At 53.3% G+C, this 22578-nt stretch overlaps 2 long non-coding RNA genes across 4 annotated transcripts; one reads left to right on the top strand and one right to left on the bottom strand.

Annotated features, from left to right (window-relative positions):
- Positions 1–1649: 1649 nt before the first annotated feature.
- LOC120101791 (uncharacterized) lies at positions 1650–10452 on the bottom strand. Of its 3 annotated transcripts, none has more exons than XR_015683980.1 (4): positions 10220–10333; positions 8913–9515; positions 4588–4759; positions 1650–3971 (listed from the first exon to the last, which is right to left on the bottom strand). It is a non-coding gene; the product is annotated as an uncharacterized LOC120101791 (long non-coding RNA). The 3 variants fall into 3 exon arrangements; XR_015683979.1 differs by having other exon boundaries at positions 1655–2826; positions 10220–10452; XR_015683978.1 differs by lacking the exons at positions 1650–3971; positions 4588–4759 and having other exon boundaries at positions 8460–9515; positions 10220–10452.
- Positions 10045–15948, top strand: LOC147995827 (uncharacterized). Its single transcript, XR_015683981.1, has 3 exons — positions 10045–10580; positions 14069–14291; positions 14812–15948. It is a non-coding gene; the product is annotated as an uncharacterized LOC147995827 (long non-coding RNA).
- Positions 15949–22578: the final 6630 nt, after the last annotated feature.

Raw genomic sequence — 22578 nt, forward strand, 5'->3', positions numbered from 1 at the left:
CAGGTGCTTCTTGGTTCTGTGACAGCTGTGCTGTGTGACTCCTGTGAGTCACCTCACCTCTCTGAGCCTTAGATCTTCATTAGTAAATGCCCTCATTTCGTCCTTTGTTCATCCCCCCTTCACTTTTTTATATTTACTTGTGTGTACGGGCGCATGTGTACATGCACACACGTGCACAGGCATCTGTATCCCACCGTCCATGTGTCGAGGTCAGAGGGCGACTTGCAAGGGTTGGGTCCTTCGCTTCCCAGGTCCCAGGAGTTGAAGTCAGGTGTCAGCAGGTGCCTTTGCACACCGAGCCATCCCGCCAGCCCTTACTCAATTCTTTTAAAAGCACCTATTGTGTGCCAGGCATTGGGCTGGGGCTGGCATGCAGTAGGGACACACTCCCTGCCTGAGCGGGCTGACTGGGGGAGTGGTGTGCAGTGGTTAGGGATGTGGACTCTGGGGCCGGAGAGCCTGGACCTCTCCTTGCTTCGGCAGTCGTCAGCTGTGTGACTTTGAACCAGTCGCTTCCCCTTTCTGAGCCTTCTCTGTAATACGGGTTCATTAACGTTATTCACTCAAGACAGATGAGTTCAAGTAGGGAGAAAGGGCCTGACGCATAGTAGGTACTCATCCATGTCCGAATGGAGAGAGAGGGAAGATAAACAAACAGAACACTGGTGAATGTCCCACAGAGGGAGGGGACAGGAGCCAGCTCATAAGACCAAGTGGGCACACAGTAAATGCTCAATAAATGTCTATCTTTCTCGGCCTGCTTTTTATCCAGCTTGGACGGTGAGGCCTGAGCTTTGGGATCTTCCTACTTCTGTAGGAAGTCAAGCCTGGCTTATCTGGAAACATAGGGTGGAACATCGGGTGCCCTCCCCCCACTGCACCCACAACACTCCCTGAACCCCAACTGCATCACCCTCACAGCCTGGGTGGCTAGGGCGAGCTGGGGCCTGTCTGGCAGGTCCCCATAATGGCACTCATTACACAGGTGTCTGGCCCTGCAGTGAGGAGACTTGGGCCCCAGGGGCTGCGTTCTCATGGCACTCGGCCAGCCACCGCGGGCCCTTCCTCATCCTTCATGGGCCTGTGTCCAGGAAGGGCAGCAGGCGGGGGAAAGGGGCTGGCAGGGGGCCAGCTGGCATCCCACAGAAGGAGGGAAAATTGAGAAGTTTGGGTGCCAAAGGCTGGCGAGGAGGGGTGGGAGGGGGGGTGCAGGTGCGCAGGGATGGTGATCCAGACACGAGGAGGTGAGAGGTCACCAGGATGACAACACTCCAGGTCCAGTGCAGCTTAGTCCAGTCAGTCCATCCGTGGGGTGCTCTGCTGTACTGGCTGAGTCTGAAGCTCTGGTTTCTGCATTTAAGCTGTGGTGATGGTTACTGGCCTTGCATTGAGGTGTCACACGGTATTAAAAATAGGTACATGTTCGGTGCAAACTAAAAAAATGTATTAAAGGGGCTGGAGAGATGGCTCTGTGGTTAAGAGCACTGGTTGCCCTTTCAGAGGACCTGGGTTCAATTCCCAGCACCCACATGGTAACTCCAGTCCTAGAGCACCTGACACTCTTTTCTGGCCTCCTGGCACACCAGGCACCAGGGTGTACAGACACGCTGGCAGGCAAAACACTGACGCACAATAAATAAAAATAAATACATCTCAAAAAATTAAAATACATATATTTAAAAAGATCCCCAGAGCCACGTGGTGTTGGCTCACACCTTTAAGTCCAGCACTCAGGAGGCAGAGGCAGGCAGATCTCTATTACTTCGAGACTCCCTTGGTCTACAGAGTGAGTTCCAGAACAGCCAGGGCTACACGGAGAAACCCTGACTCAAAAAACAAAAACAAACAAACAAAAATATCTCTAGATGTAAACCCTAACAGGACCATGACAGTGAGGGAGAAGATGAAGCAGGATTGTAGGAGCTACAGGGTGGGGCCAAGACCTCTCGCTGAGGCGGTTCAAAGGCTGAGCAGCTATGGCCTGAATGGGGAAAGAGAGTTCCGGGCAGGAGGCGCAGGCTGTGCAAAGGCCCTGGGGCAGGCCACCACCTGGCTGATGGAGAAGTACCAAGGCAGAGGAGCAAGAGGAGAGATTGAGGCGCGCAGGGCCAGGGCAGAAGGGGGAGCTTGTTCCTGGTACCATATGGGAGCTCTGCATGCTGGGCACACAGAGGGGGCTCCGGCAGTGAGGGCGGGTGGGAGGTGCAAGAGAGGAACACTAGTGTGGGAAGAGTTGGCTGTCAGAGGCGCTGATGGAACCGTGGGCTGTTCAATTTGTGTTTGAGCCTATTAGCCTGAGTTCAAACCCCTGGATCCTGGAGCCTGTTATTAAGCTGACTGCACCCTGGGGCGCCTGCCTTTATCCCCAGACAGGGCCCAGCCCGCCTGCCCTCAGGTCGACCTTGGCCCCCCAGATGGGAATCGATGGGCGGGACAGGGGCACCCCAGGCTGCGGCTCTGCCAAGCACTTCACAGGCCTGAGACGAACCCCAGAGGGCCACGAACAGTCTGTCTTCAGGAGGTGGGGAGACACAGCTCACAGAAGGGACGTCAGCCCCACAGCTTGGAAGCAGGGAGCCTCAGTTGGACCCTCTCCTGGCTGTGGCGTTGTCCAGTCGGTGAGGTTCCTGTTCACGGGCCCAGGGACCGCCCAGCAGGGAGGCTGATGAGTTCCCCAACACTAGGGTGCAGGAGGCTCAGCTCATACGGCCCTCAGTTAGTTGAACGCAGAAAGTCGTGGTCGGCGACCGTTCTTTTCTGGTTCCCCGATTCCACAGGTTTTGGGTCCCTCTCTGTCTCAGTTTCTCCAGCTGTAACTGGTTAAAGCTGGAGTGGAAAGATGAGAGCGGTCTGTTCAAGGGATGGCTTCAAGTTGAAATGCTGGTTTTGCCCTTGCCCTCGGTCTCCAGTACTCCGGAGCTCAGTCCCCAGGCCCACAAAGCTCAATCCTGACCCCTAAGACTCCAGGGCACCGACACTGCCCGATACTCTGCTGGGACCATGGCCTTCTGTGCTGTCCTCCTGCCTCAGGGCCTGTGTGGACAGTGTGACTACTGCATGTCAGGCCACCAACATCCTGCAGTGTGAAAATTGCCCTATGAGGCGCATCCTACTTTGTGATCTGTGTCACGGACAAGGTCAAGCCTTTCGCCCAAAGCCACACAGTGAGGATTTGAACTCAGGCCACGTGGACCCGAACAGGTTCATTTCTCCTTTCTTCGAGTCACTCGTTTTCAACTTAACAGCTGCCTCCTCCGGGAAGGCCTCCCTGACTGCCCACCCCAGGGTCTCGCCCCGAGTCACAGTTACCCCCTTTCTCCCTAACAACTTTATGGAGATTTAGCAGACACATTTCTAGAACATGATCCAGGGCGCGCAGTGGTGAGTGGCACCCCTTACGGGCACTCCTGAGCCCACCAGTGCCATTAGGCTTCAGGGATATCCTCTACCCCAAAGCCATGCTGTGTCCTGTGTCATTCTTCTCGGGCATGGCGACTGTACCTCATCTGCATGTTGTGACCTTAGCCTTTTACACTTCCTACTCCTCGTCCCCAGGCTGTGAGCTGGGCCCAGAATTGGCTCTTGTGTGTCCGTGTCCTCATACCTGGTACAGGGCTGGGCACACAGGAAGTACCTAATAAATACTGAGCCGAGGAAGAAGGGCTGTGCCCCATGGGAGGTTCAGCCGTAGTCTCAGGGCAGGAGAGATCCAGGCTATCTGAGGACCACTGTCCTCAAGCCTTGGAGGACAGGTGGCACGGCTGAGTGCCTCCAGTGGCGTCCCTGGGACCACGTGTCTAGGCAGCGTGGACAGGCGTGGGCTGAGGAGTCCAGTTGCCCTGACTTCGCCCTGTGGGCAACTAGCCACAGGTCCTAGAAGCGACACCGGCACAGCCGAGAAGGATCAGGTGGGCGGGAGGCGGCGGCTCGGCCTCCGGAACCAGTTGGACTCCTTGCAAATCCCTGAGGCGCTGGGAGCAGAGTAAAGAGCCAGGAGTACAGGGGGAGGGGTGGCAGCATCAGTTAATTACTGCGAATTATCGGGAAATTCCAGTTCATGCTGCTTCAAGCTGGGCAGGGACGGGAGGGAGGCATTAATCGGGCTTCCAGGTCCCCTGGCTTCCTTCCAGCCAGGGGTCAGCCAGAGCTTCTGCATGTGGCCACACTTCCCTTATAGGTCTGTACCATAAGATCCCAAGGTGCATTTCTCAGATACGAAAGCAGAGTCCGGGGCTTGGGGAATTGGCCGAGGTCACACGGGAGTCCCCAGGCACAGAATCGAAAAGTTAGGGTCACTAGGGAGCATGACTTTCTCAGTGAGAGCTGCATTCCTTGACACTGATTAACTGAGCACCTACTGCAGCCATGCACAGCTCGGCTCTGCAGACAGGGGTGGCCTGTACAGTTTGTGTTGTTGGGGAACTGGGGCATCAGGGAAAGGGTTCCACAGCCATGAGTTTGGAGACTGTGCAGTCTCAGGGTGCAGAACTCATTCCTCAAAGTTACTCCATAGAGGGTCCCCCGAGGGATCACTCTCACCACCTTCCAGCACCAACCTGTGATACCCTTTGACCTCACCATACCCACCTTAGTACGAACTCCTTGTTCTGGTCCCAACCCTGGCACTTGGTAGGGGCAGGGTGCGGTGACTCATGTCTTGGTTCGGGTACAGGGAGAACTCAGATGAGGAAGGAGGAAAGATGATGGACAGGCACAGGGTCCTATGGGTGATTACGGCTGGGTCCTCAGGTGGGTGGAGCTGTTTATGAATGGATGAATAGAGGAAGAGATGAACTGAGGGAAGGAGTGGGCAGGTAACATAGCAGGGGAGAGGATAACATCAGGGGGACATTGGATGGATGGATGAATGGATGAACAGATAGATAAATGGATGGATGGGTGGATAGATGGACTGATGGATGGACAGATGAGTGGATGTGTGGACAGACAGACAGATGGATAGATGAATGGATGGATGAACAGGTGGGTGGATGGATGGATGGATGGATGGATGGATGGATGGATGGACAGATGGGTGGATGGATGAATGCATGGTTAGATGAACAGATGGATAAATGGATGGATGGGTGGATGGATGGATGGATGGACAGTTGGGTGGATGAATGGTGGATGGACAGATGGGTGGATGGGGATGGATGGACAGATGGGTAGATGGGGATGGATGGACAGATGGGTGGATGGATGAATGCATGGTTAGATGAACAGATGGATAAATGGATGGATGGGTGGATGGATGGATGGACAGTTGGGTAGATGAATGGTGGATGGACAGATGGGTGGATGGGGATGGATGGACAGATGGGTGGATGGATGCATGGTTGGATGGGTGGTCAATGCATGATGGTGAGGAGGTTTGAGACCTGTGATCAATGGATGGACAGATGAGTGTGCGATTGGGAAAACCAGTGAATAAAGTCGCAAGGAAGCAACAAACATGAAGAAATGAGTGAGCGGGCAGGCGAGTGCTGGATGGCTGGATGGGTGAGTGGAGGGGTGAATGGATGGGTGGGTGGGTGAAGCGGCAGAGAGATGAATTCATGGGAGATGGATGGGTACGTGGGTAAGAGAATGGAGAAAAGGGTGGACCAGGACATGAACAGATGCCTACAGCGTCAGAGGGTTGTGGTGAGGTCAGTGTGACAAGAAGGGCTCTGAGTTCCTCTTTGACATGGCAGTATGTTGACATTTGGTGTTTTGAAGTTAGGAAAAGTTGAGTTGTCACTGCAGAAAATTGCATGCAAGCACACACGCACGCGCGCGCGCACACACACACACACACACACACACACACACACACACACAGCAGACTCATGGGGTGGAGATCATGAACCAGGAGACCTGCAGAGGCTTGGGGAGCCTCTGCTCTGGGCAGTGACTTATTTTAACTTCTTGAGCCTCTTCCAAGAGTCACAGGCTTGGGATTGCAGAAGGCTGAGTGGGGCTGATCTCCCCAAGGGTCCACAACTTAGCTGTTGTTTGTTTAGCCTTTTGTCCCTTGCTTGCAGGCTTGGGAGACCCTGTGCAGGTCTGTGGACAACTGGGAGTAGACAGACTTTGTTTTCCCAGTCCCGTTTGTAGCCATTGCTGCTGGGAGGCGCTGAGGGCCAGGGCAGGTGTGGGGGTCCCCAGAGCAAACCCTAAGTGCTTATGAAGGTCACCGGACTTCTCACGAAGGATAGAACTGGTGGGAAAGAGCCCCGGATTAGGTTGCCTACACATGAACCTCACTCCAGACTTCGGGTTCAGGAGATTGCTTGTCCTTTCCTCGGAAGCTGAAAGAAACTCAGCTTGTCACCCTGCCATCCAGACTGCTGTGCAGTGTTGGCTTTGAGGGCAGGGTTCCGAGGCAGGGGAAGCAACACGATCTCCATATGAGAGTTAATGAGAGCGAACACTGGGCTCTGAGGGTGGATGGAGTCCAGGGACACAGAGAACAAAACACCCACAGGGATTAGAGGTATGGAGGTTGGGACAGGAAGGGATGAGGTCGGGCAGGCTTGTGACCCAGTGTGAGGTCTGGTATAAGGTCCACTCCAACAGCCCTGAAGGTCTTGCCTGGGTCCTTAATTTCCCTCAAATACAGTGCTCTCTTCTGAAACGTAGTCACAAGGCAGGACTGATTCAAAGTGACACCAGGAGAGCCTGGGTTTGGAGCCTGGGATAGGGTCAGGGACACTTGAACCAGTGGTGGCCACCTTACTCCTGCAGTGCAGAGACACAGGGGACTGGTTACTCACACACACACACACACACACATCTGCATCCCATGCGAGGAAGAGTAATTCAGTCCCTGCCCAAGGCCCTTCTCACCCACCCAGTTGGAGTCTCCCCCAGGGAGGTGCCCTGTGAGTTGTAGAAGGGACCAGGTACAGCACCCATCCAGCATCTCTCAACCCTGCAGGCCCTGAGACATGCCTTGGGCCTGGTTGAGGCCTAAGCCTGCCCTTGGGTGGGCTTGCCGCACCCACTCCTGCAGAAAGCCTTTCAGGAATGGAGTTAACATTAAAAAACCTGCAGATGTTTTGAAAACTCACAGTTCCTCTTAGAAAGTCAGAACACCCAATTCTGGCCCTTGTTCCCAGGGGGCCATACTTTGTGGTAGCTAAATGTGCTTAAGACAAGGCCTGGACCCTACTCTCCGTCAGTCCGTCTCATCTCCCCAATGTAGATGTCAAGGAGAGATGACCGTACTGGTTGAACCCTGGCCTGGTCTTGGCTGGGGTTTTGAGCCTGTCTCTTGTCTCTGTCGCCCGCAGGACCTGAATGTGCTTCTTCGCCCAGACTTCCTCATAGCTCTGCCACACAGGGCTGGGGTGGGGGGTGGGGGCTGAGCCTGAGGTAGTGTGGATGGTGGGAGACTGTGATGGGCAGAGATTTAGTAGGGAGTCTTGGGGCTCAGTGGGAGGCAGATCCACATCTGCTAGGGACTAGCATCAGCCAGGCCTGTCACACTACCGAGGCTCATCCCTGAGGCATGTGGGAGCTGGGAGGAGCTGCTGGGGTGGAGCCAGCTGAGCTGCTATGCTCCAAAGCTGCAAGCCGGGGGCCCCAGGGACCCCAGCGATGAAGCCTAACCCGTGAGTGGTGGTGGGGTCAGGGGAGGCAGAGGCAGGGAGGGGATGCTCAGTGAGGACTCGAACTCATACCTTAAGAAGGTGTAGCTGAATGAAGGAAGGCCTGGGCGTGCAGAACTCTTGGATGCCTCCCACAGTCACATGGGGCCTAGATCCCAGAGGCAACACCTGTCCCTCATGTGCTGGGTCACTCTGGGCATGTTGCTACTCTATCTGAGACTGGAAGGAGGGCCACAAAGAGCTCGAGACTGGCCAAGTCCCGGCCACGCTACTCTGAGCGGGGAAAGTCCACTCATGAGGAAACACTTACTGATCACTTCCTGAGCGTCAGAAGCCGGACACAGCTCCGAGGCCCCTGTGTCCACAGAGCTCGCACTTCTGAGGAGGAGGCGGGAGAACAGGAAGTACCTCAAGAACACCACATGCCACATTCTACTTATGTGAATGTGCACGAGTGTGCGAATGCACACTTACGAATGCCCACATGAGCACACGTGCAGACGGAGGCCTGAAGTCAATCTCCGGTGTTCCTCAGGCCACGCTGCCAACTTTCTGGTTTTGAGACAGTGTCTCTTTCTGACCTGGAACTCACCAAGTTGGCCAGCAATACCCAGAGATCTTCCTCAGCACGGGGTGGTTATGCAATCACACCACCACACGCACCGCCACACGCATCACCATGCTCCACTTTTTACGTCGGTTCTGAGTACAAAACTTAGGTCCTCATGTTTGTGTGGCAAGCACTTCACCGACTAAACCATCACAAACGCGCGTGCGCGCGTGCGCGCGCGCACACACACACACACACACACACAGCGCACAAACGTACATGCAGGCAAAATATCCATAGACATAAAGTAAAAATAAATCTGAAAAAAAAACACTTTAAAGGACTAAAGGGGAAAATATTAAAGGGAAAAAGTTCTAAAGGAAAATAGAGGGTCTCGCCAGCCCTCAGCGGAAGAGTGGGGTACAGGCAAAGGGCTCTCTACAGTCTTCATGGTTCCCAGCACCTTGAGACTGCATCCAACCTCAGGTTCTCATTGCATTTCCAGCCTCTCACCCTCAACCCAGCTAACTGATATTCTTCTCCCATGATTCCCTCTGCTGCCCCTGCCCAGCTTGCCCACCTGTCCCCACTGCTAGGAGCATCCTTCTATGCCCTCACCCACCTCACCCTTTCTGCTCTTGCTCAACTCAGCTGTGCTTGAACTAGGCCTTAGAGAAATAGGTGGACCTGGGGAGGACTCAGCTCAGCTCTCTCCTCTTGGTCCCCCGGCCAGGGGAGGGCTGAGGTGGAGGCTGGAGGCCACTCACAGCGGCTGTGTAACTTCAGGCATCACCTGAGCCTTTTCTGGTCCCTGACTTCTCTGCTCTTTTGCTTCTGTTGATCTGCGATGACGTCTTGGGAGAGATGTGTCTGTGGCTCTTCACCCAGTTGTGCCAGGCCAGCTTGAGGCGGCTTTGAGCCCACGCCAGTGAAAGCTGCCCTGGGTCTTGAAGCTTTCTTATCCAAGCACCTGCTGGACTTTTCAGCTCTGAGCACTCTTACAGCACAGTCAAGGCAACTTACTCAACCACTCTGGGCGCATCTCCTCCTATGTGAAAGTGCATACCCCTTGGGGCACTGTGGAAACCACAATGGTGTGCCTAGCGAGTGGCAGAACAGCACCTGGAAACAGCATGGAAGGGGCTGGGGATTTAGCTCAGTGGTAGAGCCCTTGCCTAGGAAGCGCAAGGCCCTGGGTTCGGTCCCCAGCTCCGGAAAAAAAAAGAACCAAAAAAAAAAAAACAGCGTGGAAAACCTGCTGCGTGGCCCACTGTCCTGGGCTGGCCTGGTCCTCGCTCTCTTCCTCTGCGAGGTCTGGTAGTGACAATGTGCAGAAAACATAACGCTGCTGGATTTGTGTTTTCCTGAAGCTGTTAAGGACAGAATTTACTTAAGTCAAAGTGACCAAGCCACCTCTGATCCACCCGCGCGCGGCCGGACAGGGATTCTGCCCATCCTCTCCGCAGACAAATGCCACTGGTTTTAATCCTATTTAACAAATTGATGCTAATGCGATGTGAAAGAAAATGATGGCCCTGGGGACATGGACTTCAACCCCAGGGCGATGGAGACTTAGGTCCTGACCAGATGCAATGAAAGACGTCCTCTGGGACCCTCGGCCTCTTCTAAAGTGAGTGGGGTGGTTCTTATCTGTCCGTGCAACTCTAGCATTAACTTTGGCTAGAGCCCATCCCTGCTGTTATTTATTAAGTGCCTCCTGTATGCAAAGTCATGCTCACTTTCCTCCCCACCCCACCCCCTCCCTTCCTCCTTTCCTCCCTCCATCCCAGCAGGGACTCACCACACTTCCCAAGGGAGGGCAGTGCTGAGGATCTGCCCACAGAGGAGGAAGTGGGGGCTGGGCCGGCTGCTGACGCAGCTGTGACGTCAGAGCCGGCCACAGGCGGCGGCCAGCCCGAGCTGCTGGTACCCCGTGTGCCTGCTGGCCATGGGCCCCCCGGCTCCCACCCCTTAACCCCTTCCCCGCTTCCCTTTCCCAGACGGCCATCCCCCAGCTGGCCTGGCCCACAAGATTCCCAGATTTCACAACCCGGGCTGGCGCTGACTCACGTACAGTAAGTTCGGGGAGAGAAACTCCCGGCTGCCTGGCGTCCCGTCTTGGGACAAGCCGGCCGCCAAGCCTGCCCTCCTCATAGACACAGCGTGGCTGGGATCTTCCCGCAGGGCTGCTGACCCACAGGGGAACGTGAACTGTGCCAGAATTCAAGGAGCCGTCCATGAGATTCTGGTGGCCACGTGCTCAGTCATGGCCTGCCGCCAAATCGCTGGTGGCCTGGAGTCATCCCCAACTCTAAGGCTAAGCTGTAGTGCTCTTAACTGGGAAAGGGGGTTGGTTGGTCACAAGACCAGCATCCTGGGTCACGGCACGGACGGGGCGTGATGATCGTGAGCGAAGCAGAGCACAGGAAGTGGGGGTAAATATTATTGTTGTGACGTCACCTAATGACTCCAGAACCCTGGAGAGGCCGTCCCACCAGGGGTACCATCTTTCAGGACAACAGGCCCCAGGAAATGAGCCACCTTTAACTTAGTTCACCCTGTCTCCATTTGATCCCCGTGCACTAATCACGGTGTTCCAAAAGCTCGCGTCTGGTTCCAGAGTCGGCAGTGCATGAGGAAGGAAGCATTAAAACAATTGATTTTTGAGAAAGGGTTTGTGTGTGTGTGTGTGTGTGTGTGTGTGTGTGTGTGTGTGTGTGTGTGTGTGTGTGTGTAAGGCAGCTCACTCTGAAGCCTAGGTTGGCCTCACACTCAGGACCCTAAGCCTCAGTCTCTCCAGGGCAGAGGTTCCAGGCCTGCACCCTGACAAGTGGGCAGCAGGAGTAGGCAGCTTGAGATCACACTTGTGATTGGTTGGCTCTGTTTGACAGACAGCACAGGTGGATGATGGGAGCTGAGAGGTCCTGGGAGATTTAGATTAAGAAAGGAAGCCAGTGTATGCCTTGAGGACAGGATCCAGGCAGTGAGACCATGGCCTGCTGGAGGCACCTCTGAGACATCCAGTAGGGACGATGGTGGCAGGGACCCAAGCCATAGCCCACTTTGCTGGAAGTGGATGACACCTGACAAGGTCTCTGCTTCTTCCCACTGACCGGGGCCCACAGAGACTTCTGGCCAGCACCCAGCTCATCTCCACAGACTGGGTGCTGCTCAGGGGCTTTGAGTCAAGGAGTGTGCAGAGTCCCGGGTTTCGTGACAACCTTCCCAGCTTTCTGGGAGTCAGAGCATCTAGAGTTTGATTCACCACTGAGCTTAGAAGTGCCCCACCTTTCTGGAGGAACAGGAGAGGCTGACCTCTGGCTCTGCTGTCTTTCTCCAACTCAGGGAGAGATGAAACATTGGAGCAAAGGGGACCAGGCGTGCTGCCCACACGTTTGAGTGCAGTGAGGAGGGCCTGGGAGCAAGGACACGCAGAGCCACAGCGTAGGGTACACTCAGCTTAGCTGGGGCCCCAGGAGGGGACAGACAGCATGAGGCTTACTCAGTGTCCTTGAAAATGTTTTGTGCTTTTTTTTTTTTTAACATGGAAGTGTATGTTTTTATGTAATTAGGATATGTGGATTCGTGTGGGAGGATGTGCCTGCCATGGCACATGTGTGGAGGTTAAAGGTCAACTTATTCAGGTCGTTTCTCTCCTACCATGTGGGTCTCAGGGATCAGACTGGGGTCAGATACACTTGGTGGCAGGATACTTAACCCTTGCACCCTCTTACTCTGTGTGTGTGTGTGTGTGTATGTGTGTGTCTTTGTGTGTGTGTATGTATGTGTGTGTATGTGTGTGTGTATGTGTGTGTCTGTGTGTGTCTATGTGTGCCTGTGTATGTGTGAGTGTATATGAGTGTGTATGTGTCCATGTGTATGTATGTCTGTGTATGAGTGTGTATGTGTCCATGTGTATGTTTGTGTATCCGTGTGTGTCTGTGAGTGTGTGTCTTTGTGTCTGTGTGTATGTTTGTATCTGTATATGTGTCTGTGTCTCTGTGTGTGTGTCTGTGTGTCTATGTATGGTATGTAATGCTCACGGGTGGGCTATGCAGGTATGTGTGGGTACATATACATTTGAGTATTCCTGTGGAGATCAGAGGTCACCCTCTGGTATCTTCCTAGATTCCCCCTACACCTCATTTTTTGGGGTGCCTTTGGGATGCTGTCTCTCACTGGCCTGGAGCTCACCGTCTAGGCAAGGCTGCCTTGTGGGCTAGCCCCCAGCATCCACTGTCTGCATTTCTCTAACAGTGGGGTTAGACTACCATGCCTCGATTTAATGTGGGTGCTGGGGACTCAACTCAGGTCCTCAAGAGTGCATGGACAGCACTTACTGACAGGGCTATCGCCTCAGCCTCCTGAGGACATTTGAAAAGCATGCTTATTCCCACAAGAAGCCCTTTGTGCTCTCTTTTTAGCTGTGAGTCCAAGGCTATGGACCTGCTCACTACAGCTTAATGCAGGCCAGCCTGGAGAAGCATTGGGGTCACATGGTATCTACCGGTCCAAAGGGGACAGCTGGCAAGGGGGGGGGTGCCCAGCTGAGGAAGACACACCTTGGGCGTCTTGACTGAGCTGGGACTCAAACCTGGCCTTTTCTTGTTCTGGGGTCTCAGGGCTGCTGGGAGGCCCAGGCTGGAACGTTCTAGTGGGTAAGGCCCCTCCTTTCTAGGAGAGAGCTGGCCTGGGATTGAACCAGATCCTGACACCCCCTCCAGCCTGGGTAATTATCTGAAGTGTGGGCAGCTCCCACTTCCTGCCCCTTTCATCCCTGCTCCGGGGCTGCAGGCAACAATTAACCTCCCCAGCGGCCCTCTGAAGTAGGTTCTAGAGGCAGACATGTTATTAAACCCATTTTTTACAGCTAGGTAAACTGAGGCAGAGACCACTGCAGCTGGAGCCTGTGGTTCCCCATGACTCAGCAGCTGAGTTCACTCCTGCTTTGCTCTCACTCGCTCTCGGAGCTGTAGCCAGGTACCCCCCACCCCAGGCCAGGCCTGTGACAGGAGCTCTCACATAGACGGGCTCCAAGCTGATGGCGCTAGAATTTGACTCTGCTGTGTAACCCTGGGCAAGTCCGTTCTCCAGGTAGCAGGAAGATGTTTGCAGCCACCTGGTAGCTTTACCCTGGGCACCAAGCACTCATCTCTCTGTGATACAATCATTCTCCCCTCAGCACTGGCAAAACACTGTCCTCAGAGGTCAACCAACATCGGAGCTGCCTGCTTCAGGTCCTTTGCACACATAGAGCCACCTGCTCGGACGTCCCCCTGGTAGTGGCTCATCATTCTTGATACCAGGGCCGCCTCTACTCAGCTTAGAGAGAGTCCTGACCACACCCCTCACCCACTTTGGGTGTCTCGAGGCTTAACTTCCTTCCCCTCTTTTCCAATCACATATACAAGTGGTTTGAATCTGTTTGATTCACAGGGAGTCCTTGAGCTCGGCCAGCGCACAGTAGGTGCTCATGAAATTGTGGCTTTCTTCTTTCTTGGCTGGCTCTGAGTTCAGCTGGGAGCCACTTTGAATGTCTCTGGTCCCCTGCTCTCTCTTGGGGATGAAGCATGGACTAGGTCCTGTGAGTCGCAGCCAGCCGCTCTGAGATCCCAGCCCAGGTTCTCAGTGTCCCCAGCCTGGAGGTGTACAGTGGGAGGGAGAGGCCACAGGCCACCCTGGGTACAGGCGCTCGGTGCCATACATCCCACCTTTGGGCAGAGCCTTACAACCAGCCACTGGCTCCCTTGACACATCTGTCAGCACCCTTGGGGGAAAGAATTTGGAGAGGGGAGAAATAAGGAGAAAAGCAAGCACGGTGTGAGGGGACTCGTCCCACACCTGTGTAAACAATGTCACCTTACACCCCGTCAAGCACCCTCGCCTTCCGTGCCCAGTCCTGGCCTTGTTTTCCTTGGCACAGGTACCCACAGAGTGGAATTCGGCCGAAGGGACCCAATTGTCATCTTCTAAGCATGTTCCCAGGCCGGGAACCGCCAGGGTTCTGACTGACACCCTACTCCTGTCCTCGGAAGTTCCAGAACGTTCCTGGGACTTGGGAGCCTTCGGCTCTGGCAGCTGTCCCGGAACACTGGAATGTTGGGACTCAAAGCTCCTTCCTGCCTGCCTTCCGGGAGGCACTTGAGGTTGGGACAGGGAAGTGAGGCCTGAGGTCAGAGTAGCCAGAGCGAGAGAGTCCCCAGCAGTGTCAGTCATCCCTGGCAGTCGTACATCCCTTTCTCCCGGCACCTCCTGTGCCCATTCAGCTGCAAAGGACCAGGGCCCACTCAGCTCTTGGTTCAAGGATGATCGTGTGACTAAGGCTATCCGAGGTCTCATGCTGGCAGTCTTTGGAGGATATGCAGTTTCCCCCTCAGCTCTATAGAGAGCAAGCACAAGGCCGACACAAAGACAACCTCCCCCTCCCCCCCAGAAATGAACTAGGCTCCATGGTGTCCAAGCTTCCCACCTGAAGTCTTGCCCTAGGAAGCTCTGGCTCTGGCTTGCCTCTTAGGTCTGGCTTTGTATCATTTACACACAGAAGGCTCTGACTGACTGGGAGGAGGGAAGGGAAGAGATCCGGGATAGAGGGAGCCATAGAAGCAGAGACAGGAAGGGATTCATGCTATAAGGCTCCTCAGGGCAGGGTGTGTGCATTGGCCACAGGTTTGTGGTGGGAGGAAAGTATTCTGAAGAGAGGACACCCGCCGGACAGCTTGGAGTGGTGAGAAGCAGACTGAACACCAGATTGAGCCCCACCAACACTCTCTCGTGTGCCAGGCTGCTGGTGTGTGCCTGGAGGCCCACACAGAACCATTTCTATAGCGCCCAGCGAGAGCACGAGCCAGTGGAGCGGCCCAGCTGCTCTGCTTCCTTGGACCTGGAGAAGCTTGATCCGGTGTCTGAAATCATCAGTGCTACTAGGTACCTTGCAAGTCCCTTCTGTGAACAAGGGAGAATCGGCCAGCTATGGCCGGTGGTGCATACCCCATACAGCGTGGTCTCTGGCTGCAGCACACGCGGAAGACATTTCTGGATTTAGATGTGCACAGCGTGGCCCCGGGAATGCAGCCGACAGAGGATGCCCTGTCTGTGCCAGTGTCCCAGCCTCTAGCACCACATCACTTCAGAGCCTGTGTCCCCCGCCCCCTCCACTTCCAGGCCCTTCCTTCCCCAGTAGCATGCTCCTGAGATGCAGAGTCCTGTGTATATCGGTGTAATTTTCTTTTTTATTGCTGCATAGCATTCCACGAGGGGGAGGGACAGCAGCTTGGGGGAATACTCAGGCCGTTTCCAGTTGTTAGCAGTCAGGAAACACGGAAACATGTGTGAATGAGGGTCTGCGTGAGCACACTTTTCTTTGTCTTCATGTCAGGGACCAGTTTTCCATAGTGACTTGCACTCTGCGTTCACACCTGCGCCAGGGGCAAGTGCCTGTCGATTTGCCTCTTTATCAAGACTGTGTAGCATCAGGCTTCTGCTTTTGTTAAATTTAATTTTAGCCATCCGAATGGAGTATAATGTATATAATGAGACACCGCTACAATGTTAATTGGATTGGCTGATGAGTATCTTTTAAAGCATTAACGTTTCTAGCTACAAGGATTATTGGGCTAGTGAGAGGGCTCAGCACATAAAGAGATTGCTGCCAAGCCTGGCGACCTGAATTCGATCCCCCCCGGACCCATGTGGTGGAAGGAGGTAACCCACTCCACTAAGTTGTCCTCTGACTTCCAGACTCCAGGGCCCATGGCACACACACGCCCCACCTCCACCCATAATAAAATGTCCAATGAGAAGAAACCAACTGTCTGTTAGCAAATTAATGTGTGATGGTGGACCTGGAGAGACGGCTCAACTGTTAAGAGCACTGGCTGCTCTTGCAGAGGACCCAGGCTCACTTCCCAGCGTCACGTGCTGGCTAACAACCCTCTGAACTCCAGAGGATCTGACACCCTCTTTTGGCCTCCGCAGGCACTGGGTATGTACGTGGTGCACAGACATAACATGCAGGCAAAACACTCAAACATGCAACGTTTAGGAAATAGTCTTTTAAAGCATGGTTTCCAAGATTCTCCCAGCCCTTGGCTCCCCGTTTTCCTCTCACCAGCACCTTTGATGATTCTCTTGTTTTCTTTCATCTGATGAGCTTTGATGGGCAGCGCATACCCCTGTGCTTCGCCTTGTTTTCAATTCTCGTGGCGATGCCAAATGTTTCCTTTGAAAATGAATATATTTGAGTAAGGAAAGCAAGACAACATGAAAGAAACCATTAAGTGGTAAACAGTTGGGGAAGGAGCTGGAACAAAAGTCACTGTGGCCACCCGGAGGTGCTCTGTCGGGAGTCAAGATGCAGGACGCACCTCGGACCAGGTTGAGTGGTGGCTGGGCGCTGGGATGAACTCAACACACAAGATGCCTGCTGCCACTTTTGCGCTCCTCCTCGTCCTTCACCAGTCCTGGTGACTCTTCCTCTGTCCAGACCTTCCCTGGAACACTTGTCACACCCCGTTTTAACTTTCTAGCTCCCTCAACGTCTTCCTGGCTGGACGTGTGTGGACACAGCTGCAGAGAGTCTGTCACACAGGTGCCAAAGAAAGAGCCTTTCACATGGCAGGTGATTGGCAGGATGGCAGGATGGTGGAGACCCTTGGGTTGGTAGCATTATCTGGGTCACGGCCAGGGCAGACTCACCAGACCATGGTTTCTTCTTGGCTTCTGGCCTCAGTGTGAAAGACCTCCAGGTCCCACGCCTCCAGCTCCTGATTTCCCCCAACCCAGCATCTAACATTCTTATGAATTATTGAGAGACAGGATTTCATTGTGCAGACCAGGCTGGCCTTGAACTCCAGGCATTCCTCCTGCCTCGGCAATTCCAGTGCTGAGATGGTAACTGTCGTCCTGACTTCGTTATCTATCTGCCTGTTTATTTAGAGGCAGGGTCTCACACCACCCAGGCTGGTCTTGAACTCAACAGACAAGGATGACCTCGAACATCTGATCCCCCAGCCTCAGTCTCCTGACTCCTTAGTGGGTAGATTTGTGCCACGATGATGCCCAGTTTGTTAGGCACTGTGGACGGTAGCCAGGGCTTGGTGCATTTGAAGCAAAACCTCCAATTAGCCCTATTTATTTTTAAAAGCATTTTTGCTTTGTTCTTTGAGACAGGGTCCCCACTCTGTATCCTGGCTGACCGGGAACTCAACCTTCCTGGTTCGGTTCCCACTCTATCTGTGCAGCACTGAGCACGCTCATTTTGGACTTCACTTGTGGGATCATCTGTTCCTTGCTGTGCTGTCGGCTCACAGGGCCTTTGGTCTCCCTCTCTCTCAGCTCCCTAGAGACCTTACTCACACTGGGCAGTAGAAAGCACTGAATAAATAATTGAGTGGACGAATGAATGAATGAATGAGTGAATGAATGAATGAGTGAGTGAATGAATGAGTGAATGAATGAATGAGTGAATGAATGAATGAATGGCTAAGCAAGATGTAAGCTGTCCCGTCTCATCTGAACTCATGGTGAGTTGAATCCACAGCCCATGTGTTGGGGCGTTGTGTAGAGACCCTCCAACCCGGGGCCATGTGTCCCCTACCCTGACTTCCCACTGGCTCTGTGCTGCAGGCTGGTCGTGGCTCTAGCTGTTGGCCAAGGGACTTCCTGTGGGCTAGAAAGAAAGCCACTGGAGCTGGCACTAAAGGGCCGGAAACATCAAGGGACAGAAGGAAGTCTAGAAATTAACCATTAGCACAGGATGAGGACACTTTCCTGACTGTCCTCACCTCATGTCCACCCTAGAAGTGTTAGGAGGCTGCCTCCCGTGGGTATGTCCGCTCCGTCTCTCCACCTAGCCCTAGAGGGAACCTCGCAAGGATCTGTGGTTCTGTCCACTCCCCTGCCTCCTCTGTGAGGTCCCAGGCAAACAGGTCTCAGTAGCTGCCCACGGCCAGTTTGAACACAGCCACGCTCCTCCCCATTTATCCTGCTCTTCATTAGCGTTTTCTGGATCTAAATTCATCCCTGTGTTATAGTTTTTTTCTGCCCCTTGTGTTTATGGGAGGTAGCATTCGAGACAAAATTAGCTTCTGACTAATACGCTGATATTGTCTGCTTGAAGCAGGTGAAGATGAAGAGCCTGTGGTCTCCTCAGTCCTGTCCCGTCAGCCAAACTAAGCTGTGTGGGAACAAGCACCCGTACGCCTCCATTTAACCAGCGGTGGTTAAGTCTAAAGCACAGGAGAAATTAACCAGCCCATTCATTCTGAGAAAGGACGTTTAGAGAAAGTATATACCCGTCGGGGGCAGTGGTGGCGCACGTCTCTAATCCCAGCACTTGGAGAGGCAGAGGCAGGTAGATCTCTGAGTTCAAGACCAGCCTGCTGTATGTAGTGAGTTCCAGAACTCTCTCTCTCTCTCTCTCTCTCTCTCTCTCTCTCTCTCTCTCTCTCTCTCTCACACACACACACACACACACACACACACACACACACACACACACACACACACGAAAGTATATATCACTAAGAACAGAGAAATGCAGGCGAAATGTGGGTGGGGTGGAGGCCATATGTGCAAACTCAAGAAGTGACAAGACATGCTGACCTCTGGGCCACTGACCACTCTGCACAGGGGCTTTCTACCTGCCAGTCTGCAACCCACCATTCAGTTTTTCATAGTTGTACATCAATAGTAACACAATTTCTGTCTGTCACTTCAGAAATGTAAATGACCCTAAGGCCATGAGGAATGTTTGCTTTGCACTCTGGAGAACTCAAAATCCACACCCAGCCGTGACTACCGTGCAGACACTCAATGATGAATACACTGGAGTTAAAATGCTACTTCATGTTTCCTTTACGTGGTTCCACACACTCCATTTCTCGATTCCAGGGAAGTCTCTCTAGCGAGTCACATCTGGAGATTTATTCCCCACTCTAACTAGCACTTCTAAATAGCACGTGTTTGATTTTGTTTGCCTTTCTCGAGACAGTGTTTCCCTGTGCAGCCCTGGTTGTCCTAGAACTCCCTCTGTAGACCAGGCTGTCCTCGAACTCACAGATCCACCTGCCTCTGCCTCCTGAGTGCTGGGGTTAAAGGCGTGTGCCACCAGGCTCACCTGGACTGATAATTTCTAACTTTCCTTTGTGCTGAAACAGTCGGGTTCCATTTCTCTTCACTGCCTTCTCTGTCTTCTTAGACGCTTGGGCAGGATTTTCCTTTTTCATTCCAGACACATCACTTAAGAACCGATACCTGAAGCTTCCAAAACGTTGTGTCGCAAAGACGCCCTTGTCTGTGACGTTACCACAGGATATTGCATCCCTTCCTGATCGGCTTTTGATTTTCATTTGTTTTTTATTTTGTTGTAATTTTCCCAGTTGACTGAGCCTCTGCAAACAGCCACCTTCCATACAATGACAACACTGCAAGGTTTGCTTTCTCTCTGAGGTTCTAGGCCCTCCACATGACCCAGGCCAGCGCCCACAGAACAGTTCCTCAGCCACTTCTGGCCTTGCGGTGACATGTGGTCCTACAGTGCAGCAACTCTTCAGTTGCTCTCCCACAGGGACAATATCCCAAATACACTCAGAACCTGCTTTATTAAATACTGTGTTCAACCATTCCCGAAGTATCTGGAGTCACACAAGCACTGGGGGTTCTTGAAGACACAGTGCTGCCCCCAGGTTTTTGCCAAACACCGTCATTTGATGGTGTTCGAGTGTCCCTAGGTCTGCACCGCCCTGGCTGGCCCTCACTCTGCTGCTCAGGTTTCACGATTGTTCCCCCTTCTCTCTTTTTAATCGTGTGTGTGTGTGTGTGTGTGTGTGTGTGTGTGTGTAAGAGAGAAAGAGAGCACACAGGAACATGGGTACCACCATGTGTTTTGTGTGTGTGTGTGTGTGTGTGTGTGTGTGTGTGTGTGTGTGTGTGTAAGAGAGAAAGAGAGCACACAGGAACATGGGTACCATGGTGTGTGTGTAGGTCAGAAGATAACTTTGGGAATCTGTCTTCATCTCCATCTTGCTCGAGGCAGGGTCTTTTAGTGTTCATCACTGAGTACCCCAGGCTAGCCTCTGGGCTTTCTCCTGATAACCTCCCATTTTACATACATGAGCTTCTATATGGGTGCTGAGGGATATGAACTCAAGTCTCCTTGCTTGCACAGCAAGCACTTACTCAGTAGCCATCTATCTGCCTCCCCTCTGCCCCGCTCCTCGCCAATGGCCTCATTTGTGTATCCCCCTGAGTCTACCTCACAAGTACTATAACTACAGTGGTGTACATTATGCTTCATGGCCCTTGCGGGTTGTTGTTGTTGTTATTTAAATATTTTCTTTGTTGTTTGTTTGTTTTTAAGACAGAGTTTCTCTGCAAAGCTGTCCTGGAACTTGCACTGTAGACCAGGCTGACCTTGAACTCACAGATCCACCTGCCTCTGCCTCCGAAGTGCTGGGACTCAAGGCGTGAGCCACCACTGCCTGGCTTAAAGGATGTTTTCTAAATATAGCGGTAAGTGCGTTTCCCTTTTCTAGGAATAATGACACATATTCCTAATAACGAGTTTCCTTTCAGACTGTTTATTGGTGAGTATTACCGCAGGATTCAGCCAGCAAAACATAAGGCAAAATCAAAGCCAGACACAGAGAACTTTGCATTCTCTCTCTGCCCTCCCACCCTCCGTCTCTCCCTCCTTCCTTTCTCCCTTTTCTTCCTCCCTTCCCTCTCCTCCTGAATCCCCAGCATGTGACTAGAGAGGGACTGGAACTCCCAATCCCTCTGCCTCTCCTCCCAAGTGCTGGCACGGTGGTCATAGCCCACATCAGCTTCAGTGGCTCTGGTCCCCTGAGAGCCACAGAGAGAATGGACATAGCTGGTGGCCTGAGGCTGAGGGATGGGGCGGCTGCTTAGTGGGAGTCTTTTTGCAGGGGTGAGGTGGGGGTGGCTAAACATGTTTTGTAACTAGTTGGGCATGATGCTTCCACCAAGACAACCCCTACCCCATGCCAGCGCCTGGCTCACAGAAGCGTGAGTGCTGTGTGAGGTTCACCTCAGTAAACTGTGCCTTAAAAACAACCAAACAAAACAATTCCTTTAAAAAAAAAAGTATGGACTGGAGAGATGGCTCAGTGGTTAAGAGCACTGACTGTTCTTCCAGAGGTCCTGAGTTCAAATCCCAGCAACCATGTGGTAGCTCACAGCCATCTGTAATGAGATCTGATGCCCTCTTCTGGTGTGTCTGAAGACAGCGACAGTGTACTCATATAGAATAAATAAACCTTTAAAAAAATATGATTGGCTTTCAAGGAGACTTTGATGTGAGGTCTGAAATGCTGGTGGGGTTGGGGTGCTAGGTGCTTGACAGTTTCCTGCCCTGGGGCGCCCTCCCTCTTGACCTGGCGTGAATCCAGCCTTAGTGAGGTCTAGAGGAGAGGACCCTCTTTGGAATGTAACCTCCCTAAGTGGGCCTTACTTTCTTCATCTGGAAAATGTGGGCTGCACCCCGTGCTGGACCCCACAAACCTGACTGGTTTTCATTTAGTCAGACTTGGCCTCCAGATGTACTGGGATTCCAGACATGCGGCCCCACACCTGTCTTCCCTGAGGCTCCTGTCTCACAGATTGAACCCTCACACAGGAAGCCACCCTCAGCCCTGATGGGACCACAAGTGATGGCTTGGCGGGGACTCTGCCCTGTGGCCCAGGGATCATACACAAAGGCCTGGGAGGGTACACTGACTGACTCTCAGAGTGACTCTCGGAATACACCTCTTCTATCTATCCCTGGCTCCGCCCTGCCTGACTTACCTCCTTTCTGATCTTCTGGCTTCAGCCCATCTCCCTCGTCCACAACTCTGCCCCCTGAGAGATGGAATAAGGGATCTTATACAATCTCAGTCAGTCCCACATCTCCTCTGCCCAGAACCTTCCCCGTTCCCATCTCTTCCACAGTAAAAGCTAAAGTTCCCCCTCCTCGGTGGAAGGCCTAAGTGTCCCTCCGCCAGGGACAGTGTCTTGCCGTGGCTCACGCACACCAGGCTTCTACCCCAGGGCCCTTGCACCTGCTGTTCTCAGGCCCTGTACCACCCACCCTCTGTCACCTCCTCTCTGCAGGCCTCCATTCAAATGCTACTTGCTCCAGAAGCCTGATCTCTCAGAGGCTGCCAGTCTCCGGAAGTCTCTTCTTCCTTAGCAAACTTCTTGGCTGGGGTCCTGGGCCCAGCCCCATGACTCAGAATCTAGACATGCTTCCAGGCCTCCGCTGGATTTGGGCCGTCAGCCGTGGGGGCAGGTGGTGCCTGGCAGTACCTGGCACGGAGACCTCAGCCAGAGTCCAGCTGTGGGAGGCAACCATGTCCATTCACCCAGGCTTCCGGGGTACAGGTGGGAAGGCATTGCGTCCCCCCACCCAGGCTCACCTGACTTCACTAACAG

Source organism: Rattus norvegicus, chromosome 3, assembly GCF_021556685.1.
Source record: "Rattus norvegicus strain SHRSP/BbbUtx chromosome 3, alternate assembly SHRSP_T2T, whole genome shotgun sequence".
Classification (NCBI taxonomy): domain Eukaryota; kingdom Metazoa; phylum Chordata; class Mammalia; order Rodentia; family Muridae; genus Rattus; species Rattus norvegicus.